At 47.4% G+C, this 9,824-nt stretch overlaps 1 long non-coding RNA gene across 1 annotated transcript in view; it reads left to right on the top strand.

The window, feature by feature from the left end:
• Positions 1-7,943, top strand: part of LOC131202398 (uncharacterized) — a 33,429-nt gene extending 25,486 nt beyond the window's left edge. Inside the window, exons 2-4 of the long non-coding RNA XR_009156141.1 lie at positions 6,630-6,805; positions 7,146-7,306; positions 7,879-7,943. This is a non-coding gene — a long non-coding RNA (uncharacterized LOC131202398). The remainder of the gene's footprint in view (positions 1-6,629; positions 6,806-7,145; positions 7,307-7,878) is intronic.
• The last annotated feature ends 1,881 nt before the right edge of the window (positions 7,944-9,824 follow it).

The raw sequence follows: 9,824 nt of genomic DNA on the forward strand, positions 1-9,824 counted from the left end.
ATATAATATAATATAATATAATATAATATAATATAATATAATATAATATAATATAATAATATAATATAATATAATATAATATAATATAATATAATATAATATAATATAATATAGGATAAGATAAGATAAGATAAGATAAGATAAGATAAGATAATAACAGAGTTGGAAGGGACCTTGGAGGCCTTCTAGTCCAACCCCCTGCCCAGGCAGGAAACCCTACACCATCTCAGTCAGATGGTTATCCAACATTTTCTTAAAAATTTCCAGTGTTGGAGCATTCACAACTTCTGCAGGCAAGTCGTTCCACTTATTAATTGTTCTAACTGTCAGGAAATTTCTCCTTAGTTCTAAGTTGCTTCTTTCCTTGATCAGTTTCCACCCATCAGTTGAGCCCAAAATTTCTGTTGCTAAGCAATGCAGTTGTTAAGTGAATTTTGCCCCATTTTATGACCTTTTTTGCCACAGTTGTTAAGCAAATCACTTTAGTTGTTAAGTGAATCATGCAGATGTTAAGCGAATCTGGCTTTGCCATTAACTTTGCTTGTCAAAAGTCAGCTGGGAATGTTACAAATGGTGATCACATGATGCTGGGATAGTGCAACTGTCATAAGTACATGCCAGTTGCAAAGTGCCTGAATTTTGACTATGGGGATCAGTGGTGGGTTGCTCCCAGTTCGCTCCGGTTCTAGAGAGGCGGTAGTAAAAATCTGCTGGCGTTCGGAGAACTGGTAGTAATGGCTGGCTGGCCACGCCCCCGAACTGGTTTCCCAATCATCAGAGGTTTGATTTTTTTTACTTTTAAAAGCATCTTTTTTTCAGCCAAAAAAAGGCTTTTAAAAGTAAAAGAAAAACCCTCTGATGATCACACAGTTCAGCAGGGATCATCAGAACCCTTTAAAAGTTGTTTAAAACAAATGGTTTTAAAACAAATGGTTTTAAAAGGCTCCTCTGGCGATCCCAGCTGAGTTAAGAGCTTCTGGGCTGCTATTAGGCAACTTCAGCTGGGATCGTCAGAGGAGCCTTTTAAAATCTTTTTTTCCTCTGGCCCACGCAATCCCCCCTCCCCACTTACATAATTACTGCTCCTTTTGGGCTCGCTTTCCTTCGGCTTCTGCAATCAGTTGCATCAGCTAGCAACTGAATCTGCCTGCCTGCCTGCAATCCATCTCCTCAGTGTCTTTGTTGGCTAAGGAACTCTGAGGAACTCTGGGAGGTCCACAAACCTTAAAGTTACTAAGGTTGGAGACCCCTGATCTAAAAAATATAAATAAAATAAAATAATAAAATATTTGTGCAGCTTTTTGAAATTTGGTGTGTTTCTGTAATGTTTCACTCTAACTACACAAACACACAAAATCTCACAAAGCTGTATGTGGCATTTTGTGTGTGTGTGTGTGTGTGTGTGAGTCAGTTGTGTTGTATTGTATTGTATGTGTGTAAAGTGTGAAAGCTGGTTTTTGAGCTTTTTGTGGCTGTTTGAGGTTCCTGCTTGTTGCAGGGGCCATTTTGGGTGAAATGCAGCTGCTTTTACATTGTGTGTAAGTCTGTTGTGTTGTGTTGTGTGTGTGTAAAGTGTGAAAGTTGGTTTTTGAGCTTTTTGTGGCTGTGTGAAGTTTCTGCTTGTTGCAGGGCCATTTTGGGGGAAGTGCAGCTGCTTTTACATTGTGTGTGAGTCGTGTTGTGTTGTGTTGTGTTTTGTGTATGTGTGTGTGTGTGTGTGTGTGTGTGTGTGTGTCCCTTCGCAAGGACTTGCGAGAGGCAGCTCCTCTGAGGAAAAGAGGAGGCAGCTCCTCTGAGGAAAAGAGGAGGCAGCTCCTCTGAGGAAAAGAGGAGGCAGCTCCTCTGAGGAAAAGAGGAGGCAGCTCCTCTGAGGAAAAGAGGAGGCAGCTCCTCTGAGGAAAAGAGGAGGCAGCTCCTCTGAGGAAAAGAGGAGGCAGCTCCTCTGAGGAAAAGAGGAGGCAGCTCCTCTGAGGAAAAGAGGAGGCAGCTCCTCTGAGGAAAAGAGGAGGCAGCTCCTCTGAGGAAAAGAGGAGGCAGCTCCTCTGAGGAAAAGAGGAGGCAGCTCCTCTGAGGAAAAGAGGAGGCAGCTCCTCTGAGGAAAAGAGGAGGCAGCTCCTCTGAGGAAAAGAGGAGGCAGCTCCTCTGAGGAAAAGAGGAGGCAGCTCCTCTGAGGAAAAGAGGAGGCAGCTCCTCTGAGGAAAAGAGGAGGCAGCTCCTCTGAGGAAAAGAGGAGGCAGCTCCTCTGAGGAAAAGAGGAGGCAGCTCCTCTGAGGAAAAGAGGAGGCAGCTCCTCTGAGGAAAAGAGGAGGCAGCTCCTCTGAGGAAAAGAGGAGGCAGCTCCTCTGAGGAAAAGAGGAGGCAGCTCCTCTGAGGAAAAGAGGAGGCAGCTCCTCTGAGGAAAAGAGGAGGCAGCTCCTCTGAGGAAAAGAGGAGGCAGCTCCTCTGAGGAAAAGAGGAGGCAGCTCCTCTGAGGAAAAGAGGAGGCAGCTCCTCTGAGGAAAAGAGGAGGCAGCTCCTCTGAGGAAAAGAGGAGGCAGCTCCTCTGAGGAAAAGAGGAGGCAGCTCCTCTGAGGAAAAGAGGAGGCAGCTCCTCTGAGGAAAAGAGGAGGCAGCTCCTCTGAGGAAAAGAGGAGGCAGCTCCTCTGAGGAAAAGAGGAGGCAGCTCCTCTGAGGAAAAGAGGAGGCAGCTCCTCTGAGGAAAAGAGGAGGCAGCTCCTCTGAGGAAAAGAGGAGGCAGCTCCTCTGAGGAAAAGAGGAGGCAGCTCCTCTGAGGAAAAGAGGAGGCAGCTCCTCTGAGGAAAAGAGGAGGCAGCTCCTCTGAGGAAAAGAGGAGGCAGCTCCTCTGAGGAAAAGAGGAGGCAGCTCCTCTGAGGAAAAGAGGAGGCAGCTCCTCTGAGGAAAAGAGGAGGCAGCTCCTCTGAGGAAAAGAGGAGGCAGCTCCTCTGAGGAAAAGAGGAGGCAGCTCCTCTGAGGAAAAGAGGAGGCAGCTCCTCTGAGGAAAAGAGGAGGCAGCTCCTCTGAGGAAAAGAGGAGGCAGCTCCTCTGAGGAAAAGAGGAGGCAGCTCCTCTGAGGAAAAGAGGAGGCAGCTCCTCTGAGGAAAAGAGGAGGCAGCTCCTCTGAGGAAAAGAGGAGGCAGCTCCTCTGAGGAAAAGAGGAGGCAGCTCCTCTGAGGAAAAGAGGAGGCAGCTCCTCTGAGGAAAAGAGGAGGCAGCTCCTCTGAGGAAAAGAGGAGGCAGCTCCTCTGAGGAAAAGAGGAGGCAGCTCCTCTGAGGAAAAGAGGAGGCAGCTCCTCTGAGGAAAAGAGGAGGCAGCTCCTCTGAGGAAAAGAGGAGGCAGCTCCTCTGAGGAAAAGAGGAGGCAGCTCCTCTGAGGAAAAGAGGAGGCAGCTCCTCTGAGGAAAAGAGGAGGCAGCTCCTCTGAGGAAAAGAGGAGGCAGCTCCTCTGAGGAAAAGAGGAGGCAGCTCCTCTGAGGAAAAGAGGAGGCAGCTCCTCTGAGGAAAAGAGGAGGCAGCTCCTCTGAGGAAAAGAGGAGGCAGCTCCTCTGAGGAAAAGAGGAGGCAGCTCCTCTGAGGAAAAGAGGAGGCAGCTCCTCTGAGGAAAAGAGGAGGCAGCTCCTCTGAGGAAAAGAGGAGGCAGCTCCTCTGAGGAAAAGAGGAGGCAGCTCCTCTGAGGAAAAGAGGAGGCAGCTCCTCTGAGGAAAAGAGGAGGCAGCTCCTCTGAGGAAAAGAGGAGGCAGCTCCTCTGAGGAAAAGAGGAGGCAGCTCCTCTGAGGAAAAGAGGAGGCAGCTCCTCTGAGGAAAAGAGGAGGCAGCTCCTCTGAGGAAAAGAGGAGGCAGCTCCTCTGAGGAAAAGAGGAGGCAGCGAAGCTCTGCTGTCCCCCGGGAGAAATCACCCTGTCTCTGCAGCATTGGTCATGTGAATGAGTGGGCATGGCCAATTTATTTATTTGATTTTTATACCGCCCTTCTCCCAAAGGACTCATGTGATGTCATTCAAAGCAAGGTGCCGCCCCACCTTGCCCTGAGTGACTTCAAGTTGGCCACGCCCACTCAGTCACATGACCAAGTCACGCCCACCAAATAAGCCACACCCACAGAACTGTAGTAAAAAAAATTTGGAACCCACCCCTGAATAAGAGCCAAAAAAGAATACACAGAATAAGATAGTTGGTGTTTCGATGTTGGTAACTTGATTTTGTAGGAAAGGTAAAAACAAAAATTTTAAGACAGATAACTTCTTTTTCAATGTGGTAGATGTAATAATATTACCAAATGCCTAGATTAGAATTAGCAACTATGATTCTGTGCGATTCCCAGTATGGGGTGGGGGAGAAAAAGTTGTAAAATGGGGCAAAATGGAAGTATTTACATATCCAAATCTGGTGAAGTTTGAAAAAATTGTGACAAAGACATTTTTGACACTGAAGGGAAATTAAAATGTAAGCAAGAACTTGAAGTAAATTATCATGTTGGCCTCAATTGCAAATACAATCTAGATATGATAAAGACATGAACATTTACGTCTTTTATAAAGGACAGACAGCCTTCGATCAGATATTTTTGAATTCTGATGAAAAACTAATTAAGAAAATGCAGAGAAGGGCAACAAAGATGGTTAGGGGACTGGAGGCTAAAACATATGAAGAACGGTTGCAGAAAAGGGTATCTGTACCTAAGCAGACAGAACAGAGGGAGCTGACTCTAGACCCAGCAGAGTTGATACACAAACACACACACACACAAACACACACACACACAAACACACACAAACACACACTCACATACAGAGAGCTTGCAACACAACTGGTTTTGACTGGAAGTTGACCAGAAGCTGCATTGGTGAGCCTTGCTTAGTCAGAGAGCTTAATGGAGCTGCTCTAGAGAAAGGCAGGTTACATACAAAGAGCTTTGGCTTCTGTACCAAAAGGTGAGAAAGAGGCAGCTTGAGAGATTTGTTAGTAGGTTCCTAGAGATCTTTGGCTGCCAACAGTGTATGCAGAAAAGGGTATCTGTACCTAAGCAGACAGAACAGAGGAGCTGACTCTAGACCCAGCAGAGTTGATACACACACACACAAACACACACTCACATACAGAGAGCTTGCAACACAACTGGTTTTGACTGGAAGTTGAGCAGAAGCTGCATTGGTGAGCCTTGCTTAGTCAGAGAGCTTAATGGAGCTGCTCTAGAGAAAGGCAGGTTACATACAAAGAGCTTTGGCTTCTGTACCAAAAGGTGAGAAAGAGGCAGCTTGAGAGATTTGTTAGTAGGTTCCTAGAGATCTTTGGCTACCAACAGTGTATGCAGAAAAGGGTATCTGTACCTAAGCAGACAGAACAGAGGAGCTGACTCTAGACCCAGCAGAGTTGATACACACACACAAACACACACTCACATACAGAGAGCTTGCAACACAACTGGTTTTGACTGGAAGTTGACCAGAAGCTGCATTGGTGAGCCTTGCTTAGTCAGAGAGCTTAATGGAGCTGCTCTAGAGAAAGGCAGGTTACATACAAAGAGCTTTGGCTTCTGTACCAAAAGGTGAGAAAGAGGCAGCTTGAGAGATTTGTTAGTAGGTTCCTAGAGATCTTTGGCTGCCAACAGTGTATGCAGAAAAGGGTATCTGTACCTAAGCAGACAGAACAGAGGAGCTGACTCTAGACCCAGCAGAGTTGATACACACACACAAACACACACTCACATACAGAGAGCTTGCAACACAACTGGTTTTGACTGGAAGTTGACCAGAAGCTGCATTGGTGAGCCTTGCTTAGTCAGAGAGCTTAATGGAGCTGCTCTAGAGAAAGGCAGGTTACATACAAAGAGCTTTGGCTTCTGTACCAAAAGGTGAGAAAGAGGCAGCTTGAGAGATTTGTTAGTAGGTTCCTAGAGATCTTTGGCTGCCAACAGTGTATGCAGAAAAGGGTATCTGTACCTAAGCAGACAGAACAGAGGAGCTGACTCTAGACCCAGCAGAGTTGATACACACACACAAACACACACTCACATACAGAGAGCTTGCAACACAACTGGTTTTGACTGGAAGTTGACCAGAAGCTGCATTGGTGAGCCTTGCTTAGTCAGAGAGCTTAATGGAGCTGCTCTAGAGAAAGGCAGGTTACATACAAAGAGCTTTGGCTTCTGTACCAAAAGGTGAGAAAGAGGCAGCTTGAGAGATTTGTTAGTAGGTTCCTAGAGATCTTTGGCTGCCAACAGTGTATGCAGAAAAGGTGGAGCAGATCACCTGTGGTAGATCCCAAAGGGAATTCTCTGGGAATTCTATTGGCTCTATGACGTCATCCATCCAGGGTCAAAGGTCACCAACTGCCAGATGTCACTGAGCAGAGCCAAGATGTTTAGGAAGACGTAAGTAGGTCTTCAGAAGGGCTGCTCTAAAGAGCTTCTCCTTCGTGTCTTTCCTTGCTTGGGAGGTGGAAGGTCTGTCTAGGAGCCTTTGCCCTGGGATGGGGAAACGGAGAGGGGGAAGGTGGGGAAGGGAGGCCCTCAGGACTGGGCTCCTTCGGAGAGGTTGACCCAGAAGGAGCTTCTCTCTCTGCCCCAGACACAGAGCAGGTAAAGCAGGTGGAGTCTGGAAAAGGGCTTTCACTCCATTCCCTTCCTTTTCTTAGGTTCCTGAGATTACTGGAACGATGCAGGGAAATCTCCCAATGCTGCTGGAGGAGAAAGAGAAGAAATGGCAGCCCTGCAACTCCTTCAACCTCCACGCTGGAGGAAACAAGACTTTCTCACGAAAGAAAGACAAAAGTCATCATTGAAATTGAGCTCCACAAAGTGGAGCAGCATGGTGAGTAGACACTTTGGGTTGAAGGGGATGGAGGGGGAAAGGGAAGGAGCTCCTTTAGGAGTGGAGTCCTCTATATAGGCATCTAGAGAAGCCAATTCTGCCTCTTCCTATATTCTAGGCTGCACTTAGAGAGTGGAACTTATCTATATACTAGGAACTGGGGAGGGGGGATGTAGAGAATGCAATTTGTCTTTCCCCTAAAATAGACACAGTCACAAAAGCCTTTGAATTGGGTCTCTGAGGGAAGGATGCTGCAAAGGGCTGATTTTAGTGTCTTTTCTTCATCTGGAGGAGATCTAAAACTTTGCTATGCTTCCTCCCTCTGTGTCTCCTTTCCCAGATTTCCCTACAAAGGACAACGGAGGGAAAGAGAAGGTTCTCTTCGAGAGACAGGACCTCCCCCAAGCAGCGCAGTCAGAGCCGGCCTGCATAAGAAGAGACCAAGAGATAAGACAATATCTCCGGCAAGTGGTCTCTGAGCGAAGGAGAGAAACACCGCAGGTACCCCTTGAAAGTAGAGGTTTCTTTCGCTGGGCTTTGCCTCCAGGTTTCAGTCCCAGCCTTTTCTGCCCAATCTCAGTGTGGGGCAAAAGATTCCTTAGGGTGGACAGAGTCTCAGGAGGATTTCAAGCTTTCCTTGTAAGAGCACTGGGGACTCTGGGAGAGTCAGCAGCTCTGACTGACAGCCGGACTCTTCAATTGCACAGGAGCATCACTTAATCCAGGTTCTCAGTGCAATCACTGCACTGTTTCACCTTAAGAAAAGTGCACAAATGAGGGCCGCAGCACCCAGATATAAAAATATGATGGGAAGGGGGGGGGAGTTAATGGGTGGCAGTCAAGGAGGATGGGGAGATTTCAGAGGGAAAGGGAGAGAAGGAAAGCTACTACGAATTCGCAGAAGGTTTACCTTCGCAAGGCTCAAAAGGATCCTTAACATGGGGGCAATTTTCCTTTGGACTGAAAGACAAGTTGTTGCAACAACATAGCAAGTTTTGGGACAAAGAAGACGTTCTGGAGCAACTTGGTTGAGCTTGAATTGTCTGATTCTCTCCTCTTTTGTTTCATGGCAGGCTCTGTTGCAGGAACACACCTTTGTGACCGGATTAGCTGCTATGCTGGAAATGTACGATCTCAGGTCAGTCTTTTGTTTCATGGCAGGCTCTGTTGCAGGAACACACCTTTGTGACCGGATTAGCTGCTATGCTGGAAATGTACGATCTCAGGTCAGTCTTTTGTTTCATGGCAGGCTCTGTTGCAGGAACACACCTTTGTGACCGGATTAGCTGCTATGCTGGAAATGTACGATCTCAGGTCAGTCTTTTGTTTCATGGCAGGCTCTGTTGCAGGAACACACCTTTGTGACCGGATTAGCTGCTATGCTGGAAATGTACGATCTCAGGTCAGTCTTTTGTTTCATGGCAGGCTCTGTTGCAGGAACACACCTTTGTGACCGGATTAGCTGCTATGCTGGAAATGTACGATCTCAGGTCAGTCTTTTGTTTCATGGCAGGCTCTGTTGCAGGAACACACCTTTGTGACCGGATTAGCTGCTATGCTGGAAATGTACGATCTCAGGTCAGTCTTTTGTTTCATGGCAGGCTCTGTTGCAGGAACACACCTTTGTGACCGGATTAGCTGCTATGCTGGAAATGTACGATCTCAGGTCAGTCTTTTGTTTCATGGCAGGCTCTGTTGCAGGAACACACCTTTGTGACCGGATTAGCTGCTATGCTGGAAATGTACGATCTCAGGTCAGTCTTTTGTTTCTTTTATAGTGGGTGAGAAAAGTCTGTTTGGAGTACTCAGTCATTAAGAAGGGGAAGGACATTCAGTTGAGCAAGCTTTCCTTGTAAGAGCACTGGGGACTCTGGGAGAGTCAGCAGCTCTGACTGACAGCTGGACTCTTCAATTGCACAGGAGCATCACCTAATCCAGGTCCTCAGTGCAATCACTGCACTGTTTCACCTTAAGAAAAGTGCACAAATGAGGGCCGCAGCACCCAGATATAAAAATATGATGGGAAGGGGGAGTTAATGGGTGGCAGTCAAGGAGGATGGGGAGATTTCAGAGGAAAGGAGAGAAACACCGCAGGTACCCCTTGAAAGTAGAGGTTTCTTTCGCTGGGCTTTGCCTCCAGGTTTCAGTCCCAGCCTTTTTGCCCAATCTCAGTGTGGGGCAAAAGATTCCTTAGGGTGGACAGAGTCTCAGGAGGATTTCAAGCTTTCCTTGTAAGAGCACTGGGGACTCTGGGAGAGTCAGCAGCTCTGACTGACAGCTGGACTCTTCAATTGCACAGGAGCATCACCTAATCCAGGTCCTCAGTGCAATCACTGCACTGTTTCACCTTAAGAAAAGTGCACAAATGAGGGCCGCAGCACCCAGATATAAAAATATGATGGGAAGGGGGAGTTAATGGGTGGCAGTCAAGGAGGATGGGGAGATTTCAGAGGAAAGGAGAGAAACACCGCAGGTACCCCTTGAAAGTAGAGGTTTCTTTCGCTGGGCTTTGCCTCCAGGTTTCAGTCCCAGCCTTTTTGCCCAATCTCAGTGTGGGGCAAAAGATTCCTTAGGGTGGACAGAGTCTCAGGAGGATTTCAAGCTTTCCTTGTAAGAGCACTGGGGACTCTGGGAGAGTCAGCAGCTCTGACTGACAGCCGGACTCTTCAATTGCACAGGAGCATCACTTAATCCAGGTTCTCAGTGCAATCACTGCACTGTTTCACCTTAAGAAAAGTGCACAAATGAGGGCCGCAGCACCCAGATATAAAAATATGATGGGAAGGGGGGGGGAGTTAATGGGTGGCAGTCAAGGAGGATGGGGAGATTTCAGAGGAAAGGAGAGAAACACCGCAGGTACCCCTTGAAAGTAGAGGTTTCTTTCGCTGGGCTTTGCCTCCAGGTTTCAGTCCCAGCCTTTTCTGCCCAATCTCAGTGTGGGGCAAAAGATTCCTTAGGGTGGACAGAGTCTCAGGAGGATTTCAAGCTTTCCTTGTAAGAGCACTGGGGACTCTGGGAG

Source organism: Ahaetulla prasina, chromosome 7 (genome assembly GCF_028640845.1).
Source record: "Ahaetulla prasina isolate Xishuangbanna chromosome 7, ASM2864084v1, whole genome shotgun sequence".
NCBI classification, from domain to species: Eukaryota; Metazoa; Chordata; class Lepidosauria; order Squamata; family Colubridae; genus Ahaetulla; species Ahaetulla prasina.